Raw genomic sequence first — 23858 nt, 5'->3', positions numbered from 1 at the left:
GGAGCAGAACACCTCCGTGTCTGTCGTTCCTGACTTCACAAGTGAATAGTCCTCTTCAGACCTTTTCTCCTGTTAGTTAGGTTTCATGAAGCTGTGGAGTCTCTGTATGTTGTCAGTCATTAGACTCTTTACACTTCTTGCACTTGGGTTTTTACTGTGTCAGTGGGTATTACATTCTGGAGCCTGGCTATTGCCTGTAGTCATGTATACCCAGCAGAATCTGCCAGACGTAGGACAAGAGGGTGTGAGAGAGCCCGATGGTTCATTTAGTCCAATATGCCAGTACCCACTTTTTATATCACAGATGGTGAATACTTGGACAGATTGGGTAGTGGGTTCCCAGTCAATGATGATGAGTAGTGACTTCTTTTATGTGCTAAATGACTTTAGATGAATGCATATCCACAGTTTAGCACAGTTTAGCTCAGTGGTTTTCAGACAGGTGTATATGCAGCACTTTGCTAAGGGGTACAAGCCTAAATTTTAATGGTGGCAGTGGAACTTTTCTGTTGTCAGTCCATGGTGAGTAATGGCATTTGCACCTGCCAACATTCGTGTTGACACTTTTCTTCAGGAATGAACATGAAGATTTACATTAGTTATAGGTGGTATGAATGACAGTATTTTATAGGTAGAGGGGCACAAGGCCACTGATTTAGCTGAAAAATTTTCAACACTACTAGAGGCTAATCTATTTTTTTTCTAGTTTCAGCGGCTGCAATAATGTCTTATTTGAATGGGTTTGCCAATTCCTTCTTCAGTCTCTCCATAAGGGTTAACATAAATCTGTGTGTCAGTGATTTTTTAGGTTGCACATGAGGGCCTTTCTCTAACTTTGGCCTGCCCTTGAAGCATGTCATGGTATCCTTTCACAAGGCTTCACAGGGCCCACATGCCTGTCCCCTCTCTTCTCAGGGTGCCATGTTGTGTTGCAATCAAAGAGATCCAGAGATTAAAAAGGCAGTATTTTAACCTTTTAGTCTGACCTCTTGGCTAGTGTAGGCAATAGGAATTCCCTGAATTAATTCTTGTTTGAGCTAGAGCGCATCTTTTAGAAAGACATATAACCTTGATTTAAAGGATTTTAGTGATAGAGAACCTATTGCAAACCTCAATAGGTTTTTCTGTGTTTAATTGCCTTCACTTTCAGGAATTTGCATTTACTTCTAGTTTGGCCAATACTGAGCTCAAGCTTTCTATGGGAATCAAGGACAATAAAAAGTCCTTCTTCAGATACATAGGACATCGAAAGAAAAATAAGGGCAACATTGGAGCCCTGCTGAATCAAATGGGACAGCTGACAGCCAACACCCAGGAAAAAGCTAATCTCCTCAATGATTACTTTGCGTTGGTTTTTCATCAGCCCAAGAGGATCACCCTGCCTGACAAGACACAGGACTACGAGGGTATGGGTGACCATATGCCTACATTTGGTGAAGACCTTGTGAGGGAACACCTTGAAAGGCTGGACATACGTAAGTCAGCGGGCCCTGATGGAATGCACCCAAGAGTGCCAAAAGAGTTGGCTGACATCATAGCTTGACCATTGGTGTGGATATATGAGATCTTGTGGCACTTGGGAGAGGTTCCTGAAGACTGGGAGAGGGCCAATGTGGTGCCTATTTTCAAGAAAGGTAGGAAGGAAGATCCAGGGAATTACAGGCCAATCTGTTTGACCTCAATCTCTGGAAGATCTTGGAAAAAATTATCAAAGAATCCATCAACAGCAGGCTGACAGAAGGCACCATTCTGAGAGACAGCCAACACAGCTTTCTTACAGGTAGGTTGTGCCTGACCAACCTCCTCTCCTTCTATAACCAGGTGACGCGTCACCTGGATGGGGGAGGGGGGCTTGGTGTCATTTACTAGGATTTCAGAAGAGCCTTTGACTTGGTCTCCCATTATGTCCTCATAGCAAAACTGGGGAACTGCGGCCTTGACAATCTTATGGTCCGATGGCTGGGGAACTGGCTCTGTGGTCAGACCCAGAGAGCGATAGTCAGTGGAACAGAGTCAACATGGCGTATGGTGACCAGTGGCCTCCCACTGGTCGTAACATTCGGTACTCGGATGAGTACTCTTTAATATATTAATTAATGATCTGGATTTGGGTGTCAGAAGCAGACTGGCTGAGTTTGTGGATGACACTAAACTATGGGGAAGTGCGGTTACATTGGAGGATAGGTTGGAGATACAGGCTGATCTGGATAGGCTCGCAAGGTGGGCAGATGGAAACCTGATGACCTTCAACATAGAGAAATGCAAGGTGCTTCACCTCAGGAGAAATACCCCACATTAGATCTATAGGTTCGACAGTGCTTCACTCACTAGCACTACATCCAAAAGAGATTTGGGGGTCCTGATTGCCTACAAGATGAATATGAGCCACCAGTGTGATGCTGCAGCCAGCAAAGCAAATAAAACCCTGGCTTGCATCTACCAATGCATCTCAAACAAGACCCAAGATGTCATTCTCTCACTTTATTCAGCCTTGGTGAGGCCACAGGTGGAGTACTGCATCCAGTTCTGGGCTCCACACTTTAAAAAGGATGTGGAGAAGCTCGAAAGACTCCAGAGGAGAGCCACGCTTGTGATCAGAGGTCAAGAGAGCAGGCCTTATGAGGAGAGGCTGAGGGGCACGATACTCTTCAGCTTGGAAGAGCACAGGCTCAGGGGTAACCTGGTGGCAGCCTGTAAGTATATCGGGTGTACACCAGGATCTGGGAGAAGGTCTGTTCACCAGGGCTTCCCTGGGGAAATCAAGGTCCAACAAACTGCTAAAAACTGTTTTAGACTGGACATAAGGAAGAGCTGCTTTACCGTTTGAGTCTCCAGAGTCTGAAACAGGAATGGTGCAAGCACCTACTCTGGACACATTCAAGATGCATTTGGATGATTATCTTGTTGGGATCATCTGACTCGAGCTGACTTCCTACCCTTTGGGCAGTGGACTGGACCAGATGATCTCGTGAAGTCCCTTCCAGCCCTAATGTCTATGAAGTTTATGCCTTTGTCCATTTTCAGTTTCCAGGGATTGAATCCTGCTGTCCCCTTGTCTGCTAGATTGGTGAGCCCTATGATCAAATTACCATTCACCATGGAGGTCCTTGCAGACAGTGATCACATTATCTCCTCACCTTTTCTTTCACTGTAAGTTTTGTTTTCCAGTCCTGTAAGCATTCTTGTAATTCTTTTCTGAACCATCTCCAACTTTTCAGCATTCCTCTCAGCATGCGAGCACAAGAACCGGCACAGAACTCCAGAAGGGGTCACACTAGAGCCAAGTACAGCTGTCATATGTTGTAATAATTGACATAATAGACGTATAACCACTTTACTCCTGCTTAGCATTCCCCTGTTTATACAAACAGACCTTTTAGTCGCACTGGAAGTACAGCTGAGTGTCCACCATAACTCTAAGTCTTCAGAGTAGCTACTTCCCCCATCTTACAAGTGTGGCCGTAGTCCTGAGTTAGACCTGTTGTATCTATGCACAAGACACGGGGAGCTCTGTGTGTCAGAATGAAATCCACAAAAGCCAGCAGGCTGAGTGGGGAACTGCCCAAGCTAGCTAAGGGGAAATATTGAGGGTCTTAATCCCCACTCCTTTGTGGGGTGTAGGCATCTCCCGCTACTTGGGAATTAGCCCTGAATCCTTTCCTACAAGTAGGCAGCTAAGATTAGTTGGACCAGAGACAGAATGGGAATGACTCTCTAGATTATACAACCCTGTATCTTTTATCAAAGACATTTCTAATCTCATTTTGCACTCCCCTGCTGCCCAAGAGTGTCTGGCACGTCTGTGTGTTGATTGCTGTACGCTCCGAGTGGTATTGTCTCTTGTTTTGTGGGTTTCTTATCGACAGTCTGTATTTGCCCACTGGCCTCAGAATGGTGTTAGTTTACATCTCCAGTGGTTGGTCACATTTCTTCAGTCTAATCTTGTTGCTTATCACCCTTGTTGGGAATACAGCGCAGCTGGGTGCACAGTCTAGCTGGAATAGAATTGGTCATTGATCTAATGGCAGAGCTGCAGGTATAGCAGTAGAGTTGCTGGCAGCTGTATCTGCAGCACCCGTGTATCGAGAGTCTTTGGATTTGCTAAAATTGCTGTGCAGATATTCCCTTCGCTGGAAGTCTCTGTGTCCCCAATCACTGTGTGTCCTGCTGCGCTTTTTTCCCCTTGTGGATGCTGCACCATCCAGAAAGTGGTTGTTTCCCACACTCCATACCCCATTTCCCACAGGCTGGGCATTTTTCTATCAGCTTTTCCAGTTGCTTTCCACAATGTTTACAGTGGACCGTGATATCTGCCCTATCTTTGTCCTGCTTTTGGGGTTTCTCTGATGTGTTCTGCATCGGAGTGTCATTGCTTTAATCTTTTGCCTGGATAGTTTGGCTTCCTTTGTTATTTGGAGGCATTTTTCTAGGGTTCTTCAGTTTGCATTAAGTCTCTTCTAGAATTGCATTGTAATAAGAGAGGTTTTAATTCCTCTGAGTGTTGCATGTGGATGCTAGAGTTCTCAGCTCTCTGTAATGTAATTTCTTTCTTCTTGGTCTTGAGCAGACAACAGTATTTCTCTACAGTTATCATGTGTCTGGGGCCACAGCATTCATCAAACATTTTATCAGTTGTACCAGTGTTTTGAACGTTATTCCTAGTAAGAGTTGAAGTGCTTATTCCTAATTCTTTTCCCAGTAGCAAGATATTAAAAAGATTTACATTGATTTTTCTGATTTTAGATTAATATTAAGACTCACTGCTTACTTCCACTGCTTCCATGCTTATGTGCAGGGATTTTTTTTTTTTTTGTTGGAATCCAGCATTCCTAGTAGTCTTAGATCTCCATGCCTTTTTTTGCTCAATTTTATGTGCTGCTTTATTAGCTTATTTACTACCCTCTCTTCCTCACTGTAGTCTTGGTAGATGGATCATGGCCACTCTTTCATATCCCATATGCAAGCGTAATCATGAAGTATTTTCCTAGCTAGAGAGTAATGGTAATGGAAATGTAGCCACCAAATCAAAAAAAATCTTTTCCAGTTTTATATGGGCAAAGCCCCTAGTTAATTCAGAGTGGATCATGTGTACCCAGAGGCAGCCAGTCATAGGAAAGACAAAAGGATTCAGACAGACAGAGGTGTAAAGGATGCTGTAAGCTTTCTTCAGATGCAATAAGCTTTTCATATCTCACTGGCCTCCACTTTCCTCTGTGGTTGTCAGGTCATCATTTGTTGCTTCATAAAATCCTCAATTAATTTTCTTCAGTTTCCTTTCAGGGCCCAGGGTTACTGTAAATGGAAAGCAGGCAGTGACTGAACAGTGGTGGGCTCCAGCCACCAATGGGGTGAATGCTGATGCCTTCTTTTAAGGAAGATTTTGTTTGCAAAGCTTTTCTGCCATCATTCTGACGTGCGCCTGGTGCAGAAAGGCTGACACACTAGGAATCTATTTTGGTTCTCCTTTTCCTTCCCCCCCTCTCTCTTCCTTCCCTTCTCTTCCTGCCATGGTTGGTTTATTTTTTTGTGTGCATGTTTGATGGTTCCTTATTTCTGGTGCTTTTGCGATGACACGGGAGTTCCCTGTAATGGGAAGAGCTTGTATGTCTGTAGGACCTTGCAGTGGAGATCTCAAACTGCTTTACATGTGGGTGTTGAAAAGCAGGAGCTCTATCTTTTAAGCAGGTGCATGTGTGAACTTCTGTGCATTCCTGATAGTGCACACGCAAGCTGGAGTTGTATGTCAAATCCCCCCTCACCCCATATATGGCCTTACATTCTTGTTTCAGAAGATTTGCACTAGCTGCTTGAGAATTTGGGCCCTACCTCCTATAAGAGGGTTAACATTTCTTCTCCTGATAGCAAAACTGAGGCCTGGAGTTTAAGCCATGCAGCATGGGAAAGCTGGGAATACATCATGCTTCCCACTGGACAATATCTGGTTCTAGATGCTGCCAAATCTAGTACCACAAACGACAAGACACTCTCAGGCTCAAGTTTGTGATGGGGTCAAGAACAGGCGCAGAAGGTTGCAATACGTCTCCTTTAAATCTAGATGAGATATGGCTTGTGAACTGGTTTCCTGTTACGACTTCAGGCCTTGAACAGCGAATTAGAGAGCCACTCTGATGCAAAGCCTCCTTTTTCTGAGTAGTCAAACCCACATTTGCCTTAATACAGTGTCAGAGAGGGTATAAACCTGCATGTTTTCTTTTTTCTTTTTTAAAGGCTAGCTGAGAAAACAGCCAACCTTTTTTGAGCTAACAATAGAGTCCATAAATTTGGCTGTTCTGTTTTTTTTTTTAATGATTGCTTCCAACATGAGCATAGCAGGCAACCTGAGCTGTGCACATGCTGCTCCATCCCCCTTCTGCCTGGCTGAGATGGCACATCTACCTTGGGGTACATGAGGTATTACACATGATAAGGTCACAGGTGAACTGTAGATGCATGGAACAAGTCAACAGTTAATAAAAAGTCTGGTGCAGAACAAGTAAGAATATCGTCCCTGCAGAACTAAACTGGGACAGACCTGCCTACCTATCGGTGTGCCCTGAAGAGAGGTGGTTGAGACTAGGGCGTGTTATAACAAGCAAATCTGTTAGCTAAGTGTTCTTCCCTGGTTCAGGGAGAAGACGAAGGGGATTTCTACATGTCAGAACAAAAAATAATGCTTTGTCTTGGGAGATGTCATCCAAAAAAGATTTTTATATGGTAGTGGTTCCAACTTCTAGTGCTTGGTGGCTGAGAAGAGCATCTCGAGCACTGGCAACTTTTGCATATTCTTCGTTCATACGTATGTGGTGGAAGAAGTGATTTTTTTGCAACCATGGGACTTCTGTTTTCTTTTTCCCTGTGGAAGGAGAGCCTTGTCCAGGTCTCGGAGTCAGAAGACATGACTTTGGTTCTTAATTCTGCCCAAAGATCTTGTGTGATCCTGGGTAAATTAGTTAATGCTGTACCTCCATTTACTCATCTTCACATGTGCTTAGATATTTTGGTGGTAGTTGTTTGCAAAAGAATACTCTTCAAATGATAAATTGGAATTATAAAGGAGTTAAATGAGTTGAAATCTATAAAGCACCTTGAGATGCTTTGAATGGAAGAGGCAAGGAAAGTGCAAATGACTGGTTGGTTTAATTCATTCCAAAGGCTGTCACTTAGCAGCTTGACCTGCTGTTCTTTTCCATAGCGTCTGTGGGTGCGCTCAGACAAGTGGCACCGCAAAACTGCACACATTGCACATGCAGGCATTCACCATGCTGCTAATTTGCAGCGTAGCAGGTTTTCTTGACACTGGGAGAGCCTGGTGTCAAAAAAAACCCACAGCAGAAAAAAGCGGGGCGGCGCATATGGCAGCAGCATGTGCTGCCTGAAATTGGAGCCTGGCTGGCTTCAGCTGCTGGCCAGGCTCTGGACACTAGGATTGCTGCTGCTGGATCCCCAGGAGGGGCTGGACCCCCAGGATCCCAGGTAAGGCTGCTGGGTCAGCCCAGATGCTGGCTCTAGCCTCCCCTACCTAGGGCAGCTTGCTGTGTGCCAGAGTGCACATGTACAGGCATCCCTGGGGACAAGTAGCATAACTATGTGCTGCTGCTACTTGTCCCTGAGGAAATGCATGTGTGCACTTCTCTGGATGCTCCCGATGGTGGCTATTGATACAGTCTGCATACATCTAGCACAGTGGTTTTCAACCTTTTTTCATTTGCAGTCCCCTCAAAAATTTCAAATGGAGGTGCGGACCTCCTTTGAATTGTAAATGTGGGTATTCACATACTTTTGATTGATCATAGTCTTGTTTAGCGGACCTCTTAGACCTAGTCTGTGGACCCCTAGTTGTCTGTGGACCACAGGTTGAAAACCACTAGTTCAGAGGAACACATACCAAATAAGTCAAATATGCACGGCACCAACAGTGGGGAGTTGCATCCTGCCCTGGGATATGTGCATCTCCAATTGACTTCCGGAAGAGACATGCACATATGTTTGAAGAGAGAATTTGTTTTCCACTGTATCCCACAGGGGGGGTGTCACCAGGGGATGAGCCAAAGTAACTAAAATTGTGAAAATTGTTCAATATGGTTTTGGAAATGCACAAGACTGGAACATTTCAGCTGGTTTCTGCTGCTCATGTTTATCATGGCAGATCTTCTGTAAATGTGTCAAACAGAGAACAAACTTTAGGGGAGCAGCGGAGGTACTGAGCTCTGCAGGGCAGGAAGGAGCCAGGGTGGCTTTTGGGCTAGTCAAGCTGCTTGAACATGCTTATTCTCTACCTCAGTTATTTTTCATGTCAACAGAATCAACAATGCTATGAAATGACGATTACTAAAGGCAGCTCTAAAGCTCCCTGAGGAGCTCATTAGGAGTTTATATTACACAAGGAATGGAGAATTGAGAGATTTTATTATTTATAGATCCCTTTCTATCATACTGTGAGGCCCAAGCAAGAAAGCCATTATGGTGCAAGGTGCTGTACATAGACGTAGGAAAAGTCCTACCCTGTTCCAAAACCCCTGAAGTTTATATAAGCAAGACAGAAAAAAAAAAAAAAACCCCCATGGGGAAAAAAGAAGAAAATGGAGGTAGAGATACATTAATGACAATAGAGAGACATGCTGGGTCTTATAGAGGCAGCCTGTGGAGGAGCCAGAAATGCCTTGTGTACACTAGGACGTTATACCTCGCTACAGTGGCACAACCTCCATGATGTGGTGCAAGTATATCACTCTAAAGGCGCTTTATAATTGTTTAAGTACAGGAAGGGAATGCGCTGTTGTAATATAAGGCATAGTTATGCATATACAAGGGCTTGTAGTGGTATGAATGTCAGTTCAAAGAAAAAGTCAGTGAATGGTTATACTGGTAAAATTAAACACGTGTGTCCCAGTCCGGCCCCTTCCCAGTAAACTAGCCTGCCTCCTTGGCACTAAAATTGTAGTTTCTCCTGTAATCAGTCTATGCTGGGGAACGGGGGATGGATAGTGTTCCTACAGTCCAGCAATGCAGTAATCCATCTTCCCTGACAATACGCTCTCAAGGACTTTGTGTTCCCCACTCTGTGACACATGGAACTCATTCAAACGCTGTCAGGCAGAGGAGTTGAGCTTCGTGTGCCAAAGTGCATTATTTGTTCTGTGTTCAAAGGCTTGTATATGTGGGAAATGTTTACAGCTGTACCAGTGTAATAGTACCATGGTGCCCAAACTGGTATAACTCTCGTATGTGAGCACACTTTTACTCCAAAATAAAAGCATGGCTACAGAGCAAAAATACGTATGTTCTTAACTCACGTTAGCTAACCAAGTTAGCTAACCAGGATTAAAATAGCAGTGAAGATGCAGCAATTTGGCGTTTAATTTGGATTAGAAGCTCATAATTCAGGACCGGTAGACTTCAATTTGTGTGTCACTTTAGTTAAAAACAAAGTTACCTTGTTTTCACTGCTGTTTTACGTCAGGTTAAGGATGCATCCTTTCTTTTTTTTCAATTTCAGCCTAGTTTCAGCTGCTTTCAGAGCAATAGGAGCTGAACCTGAATAATGTACCAATACTGGAATAAATGCAACTACACAGGAAGTTAAAAGCATGCAACTGTTGGGCTTTAAATTCATGCTTTATCTTATAATAGTCATATTTAATTGTGTAGACAAGTCCTAAGAAAACACTGAATCACCTGTTATGTGTAGAGCAAGGTTCTTTTATGGGTATGGCTGATATCTGTTATTGCTGTATAAAGACTTTACATTGGATTGTACAAATAGATAGGGAAAATGTGCAAGTTGTTTGAATTTTGCAACAGAGAACTGAAACATTAAGTATGGACTTGTGGACTTCCTTCTCTTACATGCCATCCTGATTTTGTTGCCTATGCTTCATCAGACTGAGAGAGAGGTTTATCAGAATGGGAAGGCAGCAAGTTCTAAAGGCAAAATTATTTCTGTTTCTTCTAGCTTTTGGTAGTTCCCATCACTACTGCCTAGGCAGGATGCTGGGATACAGTGGGCAGGGGCAGTGGCACTCAGTCTTTTCAGTTTGGCTTGCGATTTGTGGAATAGCAGGTATTGGAAGGTGAGCTTTTCTGGGAGTGGCCTCTGACTGCAGTCTGAAACCAGAGTGGCAAATAGCCAGTCAGAATTGCTCTTTTTTCAGTCTCCTTGAGTGTTGTGTGTGCACCAGCGATCCAGGGCGTGGTTGTTTTCTCAGTCACTGGGGCCAGGCATCTCTTTCTGATCCATGATAAGGTTAGTTTACTGATGGTGAGACACTAGTCTAGTGGTATACGTTGCAGTAGCTCTTTACACTGGCTCAGCAGTATGCAGGGGGTGTTTGAGGGGCTGAGCAACCCTGGGGAAATTGCCCCAGTGTGAAGGAGAATTAGGGCCAGTGTTTGAGTCCATGTAAGTGCCTTAAAAAAAAGCGTTCTGGGGTCATATCTGTTGGCTCTGGATTTATGGCCCAGGTACCTTGTTCAAGGCAGACCAAAACCCTCAGACCAACCACTTCTTCCATTCGATAATAGGCAGATTTTATTGATACACAGTGATAGCAGATAAGAGTAATGAAGGCAAGGCAAACAAAATTACCCCTCCCTTCCCCCGCCCCCCAATTCCATTTATCTACCAGTTCCAGGGTTCACAGAGTGAAAGGTACTTCTGGCCAGTGCACAAGCTTCACCCTGTGGTTCTTTCTTGAATGTCAGATGTCAGCAGCCTTAGAGGTCAAGGGCAGAGGCCCACCTGCCTTGGGGTGGGTAAGACGGGCCAGTGGTTTGCCCTCTGCCCATGGTGGCCTCTGGTTCCCCCCTCAGGGACCTTTTGCTGCTCTGAAATACCACCTTTTGTTTCTTTTTCCTCTGATGACTCTTTATTTCCAGGCATTGTTGATTGGTCTCCCTGTGGTCATCATATTGTCCAGATTCTGTTCTGTCAGCATAATTCTTTGTTACCAAACTCTTCGTATGCATACATCTTAATTTGGTCATTTCACGGTGTCTTAATTTGGGCAACCGCCGCCTCCTAATTTGGTCTGTCCACCAAAACCAGAAATCCCAGGGGCTTTGCAGCTGGTCACTGTGACCTGGTCTCAACATGTCAAGCCTATCTTTGTTATGGGTTTTCAGGGATCACTGTGATACATGTCTTTAATTTCCCAGGATGTGCATGCCTGCTTGTCTGTTGGCCTCAGACACGGTGTCTGCCTAGAAGGCTGTGAAATTTTGTCACAAACAAGCTTTTAGAAACCAATTAACCCTTGCCATTCCCCTGGACTAATGTTCTAATGCAATATCTACTTTTCCTACAAGCCAGTTCTTAAAAGCAAATCTCTAAATATAATTTTTTAGCCATCAGTAGCCACATTGCACTGTGCTTCAACAGTTTCAAGCTAAAGTGGGGGGAAACCATCACATCAGATCCACCCCGGGGTTGTTTTGGCTTAGGCTGACAGCTATACTAGCCCTGACACCAGCCCAGAATCTGCTCACACAGCAGTAGAGGTGTCATTACAGCCTGCACTAATTTATCTATGCTAGTTTAATCCAGCTAGTGCAGGTAACAGCAGCAGTGAGAATGGTCCCTTCCCCTCCCTGTACATCAGCTCTCCCATTTGCAAGATTCTTGTTTACTATTCCCCATCTGAAACTGATATACAGCAAGGCTATATTGCCAATAAGTATTAATACTCTAGCCCTGAAAAAGGTCTTGTATGGTTGACTGAGTGGCCAGAATCCTGGGATTTCTGCACAGTTTGGACATGTTGCTTTTGATTCAATTAGAAATGCACATAGGGAAAATGTGTTTGCCAGGACCTGCTCTTGGCCTGGGTTCAGATCATGTGGGGCAGAGAGCAGCTCTCGTTCCTATCTGGGCGCTCTCCTTCAAGAGGCTGAAATCCTGCCTGTCCAGAATATGGCGGGCCTGCGCTGCTATTAATTTGGTCTAGAAGCACCACAGTCCAATCTGCTTAGATGGGGTGCTCTTTCCTGCCACGACTTGATGTTATCATGTAAATTCTTGGGAGCTGGAGGAAATGGACTGATGGTAATCCCAGTCACTGTAGGCCAATCTTCTTCTGGGACTCCAACCTCCCCTTTACCCCACCCTAACCACATCAGATGCACTTCGGCAGCAACGTTCAGTGTCCTAGTCTTTGTTCAATTTCTGTGAGCTCTGTTCAGCTCTAAGCTTGGGTGCAGACTGATTATGAAGGGACAACTGCACACGAGACTCTCAATAACAGTTGGTCCTTGGGCGTAACCTCGACCCAAGACCAACAAGATAAATAGCAGACTAACAAAACAGTCCACGTCTTCCTGCTGCTTTGGGGACAATGCTTTTGTCCCTATTATCTTCATTTCTTCTACCCTTTGACACATTTTACTCAGGGGCTATAACTGAGTCCTTAATGTGGCTTTTAAAGGAATACTCCCTCCCAAATAGACTGACGAATAAGTAACAACAAATGAATAATAAAAAAAAAAAAGGAAATGCACAAGAAAAAAAACCTCTCAGATACTCATCCGGGCTCCTCGCTTCTTTGGTGGGTGCAGGGCTGCTGCTAGTAATCATCACAGTCTATTTGCCCCAGGTCCGCAACTGGAAGCTCTGGTCTCTCCTAAATACTAACTGGGAACCTGCCTTCTCTTCTCAGGATGGTTCCTCTGGATTGGTAAGTGACCCTCCAGCCATTATCTGCTCATGTGTATGCAGCTCCTGCCTGCTTGAGGCCTGACTCACTTCCAGTTTCCGACTATCCCAGAAGTGAGACAGTGCCATGCTCTGGCATTGTCCTCTTCACTCTGCCCCTTACTGGGGCCATAAGTAAACCTGCCAGATGACTGTCCTCCAATCTGGAGTGAGAGGCTGCTTTTAAAACACTGCGTCTCTGGCACGGCACAGCTTGTCAACTTTGGACATGGGTAAGTGTGGGGCTGCTCCGCTGCCGTTCCCGGCAGTGTTGTTTGATCTTCCGCAGCTCTCCCCGATCTCCCGTGGCTCTCTCACCATTCCTTCCGTGTTTTCCTCCTTGGTGTCTCATTGCTGTGCTGAAACCATGATGTCTTAAACCTATTCTGGCCATGCTGTTCATTCAAGGTTCTCCCGTTAGGTTTTAATTTATTAGAACACTTCAGTGTCTCTAAATCTAAATCTCTATTATTAATGTCATGGTTTAAACATGTACTGTGTTGAATTGATGCCTCTGACTAAAGAGCCTGCTGTTGGGTATGAAGATCTTGCTCCATGCTGAGATGTTCTAATGAGGTCTAGGCTTCCTTACATAGTGGCCACAAATAGAGGTCTCATAAATCTGCGATATTAGAAACAGGTAGTGGAGGTGGGGATTTGGAATCTGGAGAAGTTCAAGGAGGGCAGCATGGAGAGGCAGTAAGGGATGAAAATCTTGAGAGAGACATTATTTCATCACGTTGACTATTTTTGGCACTTCAAAATATAGATTGAGTAGGCAAAATACTGGGGAAGGCTGTGGGCAGGTGGTTAGAACAGCAGATTAAGGGATGTGACACCCGAGTAAAGTCTGCTTGAAAATTTCTACCAAAATGAAATTTAGTTGAAACATAATCTTTGCAGATTATTTGGTTTGATTGTGACTAGCTCTAATACTATTTGTTGTTACTGACTCTGCTAATGATTTAGCCTATAACCTCAGCCATGTCACATGGCTTTCTGTGTAGAAGAATGGGAATGATTTAGATCTGGGTGATTATGTCCAATAAGTTTTGATAAATGGTTACTCCAAAAGAAACATCCAGTTAATTCCAATTGCCTTCACATCCTCTCTGGTTTCACTTTCTGACGGTGTTCTGGTAAATGAATTTACTGCTATGAATCTTCATGGAACAGTGAATTTTAAACCAGTGGCTTGAAATCCTTTAGTAGACGTGAATTTTGAACTCTTAAACATTAACATTCAGATCAGAAGTCGGCTTTTTAAACATGGTGTTTATCCAATCAGAAAAAGCGCCAGTTCCCTATTATTCATGTGACCTGGTTAGTTTGGATTGGACACGGCTCAAATTTTGAATATCCAGTACTCACAATGAGCTGCTTGTGAACAGCCTGGAGGCCAAAAGTTACTGGTAGAAATTTTCCAAGAATAATTTTGAATAATGAATACATTGGAGAAAATTATAAACTGCTCACAGGTTACTTGCAAACAGAAACAGAGTAAATCTGTCATGAAATGATTCAGTCTGAATAATTTGCTCAGCTCAAAGAGTGTTTACCTGCTTGGTATATTAGGAGTTTTAATTGACAAACCATTGTAAAGTGCTGTGAGACACTTGTATGTAAGACAGTCTACAGAGGGAAGTGTTATGGTTTATAGAGTTATAATAGTTAATTCTTTTTTGTATTATATTTATGCATTGCTTTTTCTTGTTACTGATTGCAAAAAGGCATAATGGTGATTGAAACCATGTATGCGTGTTCAAGTAAGAATAAAAACATTCTTTTATTCAAAAAGTTAGACACAATGGGACATCTTCACAAGTGAATGCAGTTTGATTAGCTTTGATGGCATTGTGCCTACTTTTGCCAGTGCTGAATTTGGCCAAATTCATCAGGAAGAAATCAGTGAAATTACCTGAACTATATTCTGTGCAAAAAAAAAAAAAAAAAAAATTCTAGCTGTCACACAAAAAGTAAAATGTAATGAAACGACTAGTGTGGCTAAATACCTATTTCAACCGAATTCTAGGGAAGCTAGAGACAGATGCACAGACTAATGTTTATTTTAATTATGTAAGATTTAGAAAAATATAGGCGCATGATATTTTGATACGAGACTGGAAAGAACTGTTATAAATGCATTTAATTAATGCATTTATTAATTAACTAGTATGTTAGTACCAATATACAGACAGGCCCTAATTCTTAGCTACAATTCTTCTGTTTTCAGTGGAGTTCACAGGAGTAACTGAGAATAGAACCTGGTCTATATAACTGAATGGTAAATTATCTTTTGCAGGAGTTTATATTTATAACTAGAGAGCTGTATGGAAAAGAGCTTTGCATCTTCAAGTTATGCAGATCTGCTATCTGAAAATTGGCAGTTTCTCTCAATCAAGTGCTCTTCTTAGAAACAGTTTTGCTGCATCACAGGCTGCAATAGCATCTCTGAGGCTTAGGAAATGAATACCAGCATTTCTGGATATTGGATACTCTTTTTGAGTTTTAATTGGATCAGGCCATCTCTGGTTGCTGTGGTCTGAAATAACGTGACTCACATAAGAAGGCTATTCAAGATCTGTTTACAGTCAGTATTGCCTAAATATACTTCATCGAAAACCTGTTTGAATTAATGGGACTAGCAGACAACTTTGACTAAAACTTGGAACTGAATTGATGTGTTTTTGTATGTGTATGTACATGTCCTTGTTGTTTTGGATGCTTCTTAAATTGTTTTGTCCCTACTTTTTCTGACTTTGACGAAAATTGTAAGCAGAAATACTATGAGACAGGTTACCTCAAATTGGGAAAATGAGTCATGGAGTAATTAGAAACCCAAGGGGCATCTATACACATGCTTCGGGGTACAGGAGGGGGCACTTTAATTAGAGCGGCTCCAGGAACGCCTCTAATTAAAGCGCCCGTGGCACCACATGTATTCAGCATCCCACACTTCAAAATGGCCGGAGGGGTGTTTGGGCTAATGCTAGTTCAATGAGCTTTAGTTCAAGCACCCGCACCACCATTTTGAAGTGTGGGGATGCTGAATAGACGTGATGCAGAGGCTGCTGGAGCACGTTAATTAATACACTGCAGCAGACTTGATTAATCGAGTCTGCTCTGACACATGTTACTTAGCACACGTTGGAGCAGACGTCTGGCATGTGTATAGGTGCCTATGAGTTCTTATCTCTTGTTGTAACCACTAAACTACTTTCCACACTCAGATAAAAGGAGGGGTTTTCAAGTTACACTACGGAATCTGCACTGTTAGACATGTAAGGCCAGAAAAACATTGTGTAAGGGAGGACTGCATGAAGAAACTACTTAGTATCCTAAACCTTTAGTCTTGGCAGCCTTGTGAAAGATGAAACCAACAGATCCTACTTAGTTTCCTTCTGTATTAAGGATCTGCAGTTTGAAGGGAAAGGAGCAGAATTCTGCACTGAGTTAGGTCTTATCCTGCTGCAACCTAAATATCTATGGGCATGTCAGCACATCACCCTATAGCGCACTACAGCGACATAGTGATCACGTGGGTCTACACATGATCAGCAGCTATGTCGCTGTAGTGGCACGCTCCCCTGGTATAGTGCACTGCTACAGCAATGTAGCAGTGAAATCTAACCCCGTGCAGTGCACACGGTGCAGTACAGGCAGTTACTGCGCCATGCTTTACTACTTCCAAAGGGAAGTATTAAAGCACGGCGACGTGTAGACACGCCCTATGTGTAAAAGTGTTAGAGCTGTTGGACTTTGTAGACTCAGTACAGAAGTACAAAAAATCCCAAATACGGATACAAGAAAGAACGAGAAAAGAAAAGGGCAAAAGAAAAAGAGAGAGCAGAAACAGAAAAGGATGAAAGGGTCTAAATAAATGGGAGAGGAAGAGAACAAAGGAGAGAAGTGCAGAGGAGGAAAGAGACTGCAGGGAAGATGATAAGGGGAGAAATGGAGAAACTATAGCCACTGATCCCAGGGAATATCTCGGCCAGTGCCGTGGCATTTCCTTTGAAGTCCCTCTGCAGCCAGTGCAGAGAAGCACAGTGAAGGCTTGATTGGGACAAGACTGGTGAATCCAGGCTGTGTCAAAACTGTCCATGGCTTGAGCCTGCCTGTACATTTTGTAAATATTAGGCCTCTGCGAATAGGGAAGTATTGGATTTGGATTCGGATTCAGATTTGGCCGATTCGGAGGACAGTGATTCAATTTAGTGATTTGAATCACTGTCCCCATTCAATTCAGCCGAATCAGAATCCGAGATTCGGTGCTGATTCGGAGATTCGGATTGGCCGGGGAGAGGCAGGCACACCTGGATGGCTGCAGGTTCTCCCGCAGCTCCTCTGACTGTGCCTGCCTCTCCCATGCGGGGGGAGCTGTGGGAGAAGCCCCCATGGCTGCCCTGCCCAGCCCCAGCTTTGTGGCACTTAAAAGGCCCCGTATTCACTGGCTGCAGCAGTGGGGATCAGGGCCTCTGGGAGCTCATGGCAGAGCCCCCCCCCGCACAGGGTAGTGGGGGCAGCAGGGATTGCCCCCCCTCGCTTTGCAACTGTATGGTAGCTGCTCCATGGTGCGGGTGCAGTGCAGCTTTGCAGGGCGCTGCATGCTGTCTGGGAGCTTGGGTATCTCCACGTATCAGCCAGAGCCTGGCACCGCTCAGCCCAGGCAGCCCGAACTCCCAGACAGCACACAACACCCTGGTGAGCTGCACTGCACCTGTGCAATGTGACAGCTGCCATGCAGGTGCCAGGTGGGGGGAGAGGGGGCGATCCCTGCTGCCCCATGCTGCACGTGGGGGCTCTGCCATGAACCCTCAGAGGCCCTGATCCTTTCTGCTGCAACCGGTGAGTGTGGGGCTTTTTTTTAAAAAGTGTTGGGAGGCTGGGGCTGGGAAGGGCAGCCACGGGGGCTTCTCCCGCAGCTCCCCTGCCCAGAGAGAGGCAGGCACAACCAGAAGAGCCATGGGACAACTTGCAGCCACCCGGCTGTGCCTGCCTCCCCCGGGCCTATCCGAATTAGCGCCAAATCTTTTCCGAATCGATTTGGAGGCTTTGGATTCTATTCAGAACTTTTAATGGCTCTCCTGATTCAGATTCAGAGGTTTGGCCACTGAATCAGGCTGAATCTCCTCTGAATTGAATCAGCTACCAAAGCTTTGCACAGCCCTAGTAAATATGTATAATTAAATATCCTTTCAGCACCGACTGTCTGAACCAAGAAACCATAGCACATAATCCTGAGTTACTGTATTGGGGACTAGCCAGTACCTTTATGGATATGTCCATGCAGCACAGTGAAGATGTGATTGCCACACAGTAGGTATAACATTATGTGAGGTGTAGCTGCTCTGGATATAGCAGCAGTGGAAATATGGCTGCCTGAGCAGCAGCTATAAAACAAACTCTTTAGGTGCTTTGGGTATGTAATCCTGTTCCTAGCCGAGGTCAAGGCTTGAGCTTCCTCATCTTTCCTGCTATTGCTAACTTAAAAGCTGCAATCACACCATCCTTTGGTTTTACAGATATGCCTTCACATTTAAAACAAATGATTTGGTTGGTAAGGAGCCTTGGTAGCCTTGCTTTTCTAGACCATGCCCTTGTCTTCATTTGACAGCTCCTGGAAAAACAGAAGTAAGTACCATAAACTGAGTTTCTATGTTATATATTGTTCCTGAGTCCAGGGCTTGCCTTTGTTTTGGGCTGCAGCACTTCTAAAACCAATGAATAATGTGACTCCATAGGTGGGTTTAAGTGGTGCTCTTTAGTCTTCAGCGCGAGTACAGTGAAATAGCAAGGAAGGGCCATTGACTTAGCTGAGGCTTATGGGTTAAGAGGCTGGAGGGAAGCCCCAAATAATATAGTTAAAGCATGTTTCTTTATTTGGCATGATGGTCTGTTGCTGTAAAGGCTTCCTAAGTCAGGATCATGAACAGTGATCCTGGTTTTCCCTGATAAAAAAATTTAAAATTCTCCCTACCCTCGTAGCTCCCTGGTTCCTCCTCCCTGCCTCCCCCACCCCCTGTGGCATTACTTAGTGGCTGCCTTCGCTGTCTGTCCCAGGGCAGCAGGCAAGGGAGGGTTAACCTGCAGTGCCCTGCTGCCAGGCTGCTGCTTTTCTGGACCAGAGAGCAGCAGTGGGGGTAGTGGCTGGGCAGTCAACTTAACCCTTTCCTGCCTGCTCCCGTGGGACTGACCGTGCAGACAGCCACAAGTAAGTGGTGGGGGAACAGTGGCAGGGGAGCAGGGATCTGGGGTGCTAGAGGTGGTGGGGGGCGGGTGGGCAAGAAGGCCTGATTGAGACCAGTTGAGGTGGGGGGAGTAGTTACACTAAGGTGTAGCCTAGGGTGGCCACAGCTTAGTGTAACAGGAGCTGGGTAACATGGATCAGAGATAATCCTGCCCTGGGGTGGTGTAACTACTAGTTTCGGGTGTCAGTGTGTGGATAGTCCAGGGGTTAAGTGCTCCAGGAGCTGCCCAAAATTACTGTGTAACATGGCCCTTACTGATTCTCAAATCAGTCCATATTGCTGTGTTACCGTAGGGGCTTCTCAGGAGTATTTGCTTGTTCATACATGTGCTGTAGGTGTGCTTATTCTCGGGACCAGTGGATTTCCTACCTCTGTTTCTTTGTTAAGGGATTTACTTCCTGCTGCAGCGCGGTGCTCCACAATGCATGCTTTTTATTTTATTTTTTAAAGAATTAAATTGGTAGCCCCTTTGGTTTCAGGGAGAATCTCAAATATATGACTGGATAGAAAACTAATTCATCATGAGTTCACCATGAGCCTGGAATTATAGTTTTGAGAAGTTTGAACTGCGCCATTGACCTCAGTCAGGGCCCTACGGATTCTGCAATCCTTTGGCCATTGAACATGCTATTTCCACCTTGGGTTTCTGTTCTTGCTGTGGCAAGGTGCTAGATGTGTTGCTTCCTGTCTTTCTATCATTCTGGGACTGCCTTCCCCTGCCTTTCACCCTTCACGTTTCCCCACAAGGGAGAGTTAACAGGAGCACAGAGCATGCTCCTTTTGGTGTCCCATTGAGTCTTCAGCTGCAAGCCATAGGTATATGTATGTGGTTGGGATGTGGAGGGGAAAAGGAGCCAAGGGTATTTTATGGAGATAGAATAAACTGACCATACCTCAGGGTTTAGGGGCGCTAACTTTGTCCAGTGATGCACGGAAAATATGGAGCTCCAGTTATAATCAGGGGCTATGGGGGCCTGGGCTGACTGCCTGGAGGTCACAAGTTGGAGGCTATAGTGGAAGCACTTGTGGTGTTGCCTGTCAAATTCCAGCAAATTTGTGAATTTTGCTAAATCCCTTGTCACAAGGACAGAAGAAGGAAGGGGGATGTGCATGTTATGACAGGGCTCCCCCGTGGGCTCTATGCACTCTTTGGTTTGTTGTCTGAGCGCTGCTGAAGAGAGCACTTCAAGCTTCGATTTGAAAAGTAAACCCCGCTTGCAAAAAATTTAAGTCACCTGCAAATGTATAAGAAAATAAAGATAATTAGTTTTGACCTTCCGATCTTGTCAATGCCTCTGAACAAAAGGAGACTTATTGGCAACTCTAACAGTGTCTGACTGGGAATGGTCAAAGTGCTTCCAATAAGCGGGAGAGCTTAATAATAAGCATTTCTTTAAAGTGTGGACACTGTGTTGTCTCATTGCAGATTGCAGTATGATGACTCATTAGTGTCACAGGAAACAATTGTCCCAGGATGCAGTTTAGCTTGGTTTATCGCACTGTTAACACTTCTCAGCACTGTAAATTCAAAGCATTTCTACACTTAATGGGTCTTATGGCCCTAGGTTCTTTGCAGATATATCCCAAGATAAAATGGGACAAAACAGCACAAACTCTGAAGTCAGAATCTGCTCAGGTAAGTGGATTTTCTTTTGCCTCAGTGCAGTGAAACACTGGGAGGTTTGTCATTTAAAAAAAAAAAAAAGAAGATAGCACCAAGACCTTGAGCAGAAAAAACATAAATTCTTCCAGTATGCCTTGGTTCCTGGTTTGCAATATCTTGTTTCTTCTCTCTAAACTGGTTTTCGAAAGTCAGTATCAACTGTTAAACCTTTTAGACTATTTCACTCCCCCCCACTTTTTTTTAAATTTTTTTTTATTCAGAGGTGAATAATAAGGCTTTGTATAATTTTTGAAACTGAGCCTGAAGCAGCCATGGACAAAATATAGTGTTCCTTTCAAGATCTTGAAAGCAATGACATCATAGACAAATTGGGCCAGAAACCATTAATAGTATTCTTTGTGGAAAGAAATCCCATGGGAGGACCTATTTCAGCAAGCCGGCATTGTTTACAAACAGATACAGTAACAGATACAGTCATCCCACGAGATAGGGCAGCTGAAACTTCATACTGTACAAGAGACTTCCCAGAATGCCCTTGTTTATTTTTGGTAACAAACTGAAAATGCTTCTGATGGCTTTGAGAGCTCCTAGTGTTAATGATCTTGGAGGGAGAAGACTGTCTTTGGCACCCTGAAAGGGATTCATAGGGTATGTTAAAGTAAGTGCCTCTGATGTCACTGCTGCCATTAGCTCATTGTTTGGAAGAAATATTTAACATCCTGTGAGGCAGGTACATGTCTCTTCCGTGTGACTGGTTGAATCCTTTATAGTACATGTGGGTTGCACTGCAGAGTATCCCACAGGTGTGAAACACAGCTTTATCAGTAGGGAGCAGGCTTTTAGGGCAAGAAGGGTGTTGGGAAAGGTCTGTATTCATGCTTCAAAATTAGGTACCCTTATGCAACTACCCACTGATATTTGCTGTTAGTGCATGTATGGAAAAAAAAAATGGCTGGAGATGACTTGTGGCTAGATCCTGCTGCCCTTACACCGAGAAGTACTTTACTCTGCAAGTACTTAAACTGCAGTCAGTGGGGCTAACAGAGTAGATGGCTACTTGTTAAGAGTAAAGGCAAGAGAATCTTATCCATAACAGGAATGTTATGTGAAGAGTGGGCTCATTTACACATGCGCTTCACTGTGCATTAGCCTATTTTAATGTGCATTAAGGCATCTGTAAAAAAGTGCTTTTTACTTAATACAGGCAGTCCTCGACTTACAACATTTTGAGTTGCAATGTTTCGCACTTACAACGTTTATAAATTGACACCGTTTCAACTTTACAACGCCAGTTTCAACTTACAACACTTGATCTGATGCAGTGCCATGCCAGCGAACACATTCGCTGTGTCGCTCATCTCCCTGGAGAGCATCTGTCCAAACTTCCTTGGACACTTTCTTTAAGAAAGCAGCCAAGACTCCAGAAAAACCTGCAGCCAAGACTCCTGAGAAGGCTCCAGCCAAGAGCCCTTCAAAAAGTCCAACAAAGAACCTTTCAAACAGTCCAGCAAACTCACCTCAAAGAAGTCCTTCCAAATCAATATGATTGCTATTTACAATATAAATACATTAATGTAGCTATATTACTCATCTATAGTTGATTGAGTACAAAATTCTGGGGTATTTTTAGTAAAAATAGGGTATCAGGCCTTGGTTCAGGAACCAATCCCCCATTTATAACATTGCTTCTTATGAGAAATTTGGTTCCGAGTTGCAACGTTTCATCTTAAGAAGCGGTTTTCAGGAACCAATTGTGTCGTACATCCGAGGACTACCTACCTGCACGTTTTAAAATGGGCTAATGTGCACCAAGTGTCCCTTGAAAAGCATTTGCTTTAGTTCATGTGCATTAAGCCAGGCTAATATACATTTTTCTAGTACCTCACAATGGAGGTCATTTATATGCATACATTTTTGTGCTTAGATGCACTGGAGATCCAGCATGCCGGAGCAGACGCGATTAATCGAGTCTGCTCCGCATGCAAGCTGATGCACATGGTGCTGCGTTGCTTGCAGTTGTACAAGTGGTGAAATGCACGTCAGCATGGAGAAAATGGCAGTGGTGCACTTTTGCACTAAAACACCTTCTATGTGTTTTAGTTCAAAAGCGGACTGCCACCATTTTCTGCATGCTGACGCGCATTTTGCCACTTATACAACTGTAAGTTATCCAGCGCTGGGTGCTTTTCTAAGCGCTTTTCGAAGCACTCGGCACTGCAGTGCTTACACGTGTAAAAATGCCCAGATGTACTAGATTTAATGTACATTACCTAAAACACATTAACGAATGTGTAGATGCACCCAGTGTCAACATTTGCATAAACCGTGCTTCATCATCTGTTCTTTTTGCTGCCATAATTTGGAAAACTCCAACACTTAATTACATGAAAACACAGAAAGCAAAACCCCATTAATTGTAAAATATTGGACATCAACCCACAAAAGCAAACACTCAGTCAGTTAAATCAGGCCAGATCTACACCTGATAGTTATACTAGAATAAGTGTGTTGGTTGGAAGCGTGGCTCTTTTCTGGTCTAGTTATAAGGGTACAAACAGTTTAATCGTAGTTATATTGGAATAGCTATTCAGTTTACCTGATTGGGCAAAGCTATGTTGGGGTACATCAACTTTACATTGTATAACTTTGTCCACAGTAGGGAAGCGGTACCACTTTAATTACGGGCTTGTCTACACTAGAACAGACTTTGCTCCTGTAGCTATGTTGGAATACTTTAGACTGGCAGAGCCCCCTGCTGGAGAAGTACATGTGACAGTAGAAAAGGTTTTCTATCGGTATGAAGCTGTTCCACTGCCCTAAATGACATGGGCTAACTGTCTTGTTGGTAGAAGTGTGGCTTCTGCAAGGGTTTGGCTGGCCTGGACCGAGGGAGGGGGTGAGAGGTGGGGAGGGGCAGGTGCACATTCATATGTTTCATTTCTCCTCCTCCCTTCCAGCCAATACAGCTATGTCTATGAAACCTTGTTGTAGAGACCTGGCTTATCCTTATATATATATCTCAACTTCAGCTACTGCATAGTTAGAGCTGTACAGCTTCCTACTGTAGATGAGATCTGACAGCTGACACGTCAGGGCCTAATTTTCATTATAGTTAGGTTCTTACCCTGCTAGTGTAAAAAAAACCAAAAACAAAAAAACGTGGAAAGGTGCAAATAGCAGTGTAAGGGTGTCCTTTGTTATATCAGTGTCACATAAAGGGTGACTGTCAGGGAAGAACTCCCAGGGAGGATTAGGTAATTGGTGAGCACATGCCCAAATTTCCCCTTGGACCGGAATA

General features: G+C 44.1%; 1 protein-coding gene across 1 annotated transcript in view; it reads left to right on the top strand.

The window, feature by feature from the left end:
- The first annotated feature begins 1687 nt into the window (after positions 1–1687).
- PAK3 (p21 (RAC1) activated kinase 3) overlaps positions 1688–23858 on the top strand; it is an 83782-nt gene continuing 61611 nt past the window's right edge. The window contains 1 exon segment of the mRNA XM_025210833.1: positions 1688–1780. The gene's annotated coding sequence lies outside the window, so the exon portion shown is untranslated.

Source organism: Alligator sinensis, unplaced genomic scaffold (genome assembly GCF_000455745.1).
Source record: "Alligator sinensis unplaced genomic scaffold, ASM45574v1 scaffold521_1, whole genome shotgun sequence".
Classification (NCBI taxonomy): domain Eukaryota; kingdom Metazoa; phylum Chordata; order Crocodylia; family Alligatoridae; genus Alligator; species Alligator sinensis.
This window is presented reverse-complemented; position numbering and strand designations above follow the sequence as displayed.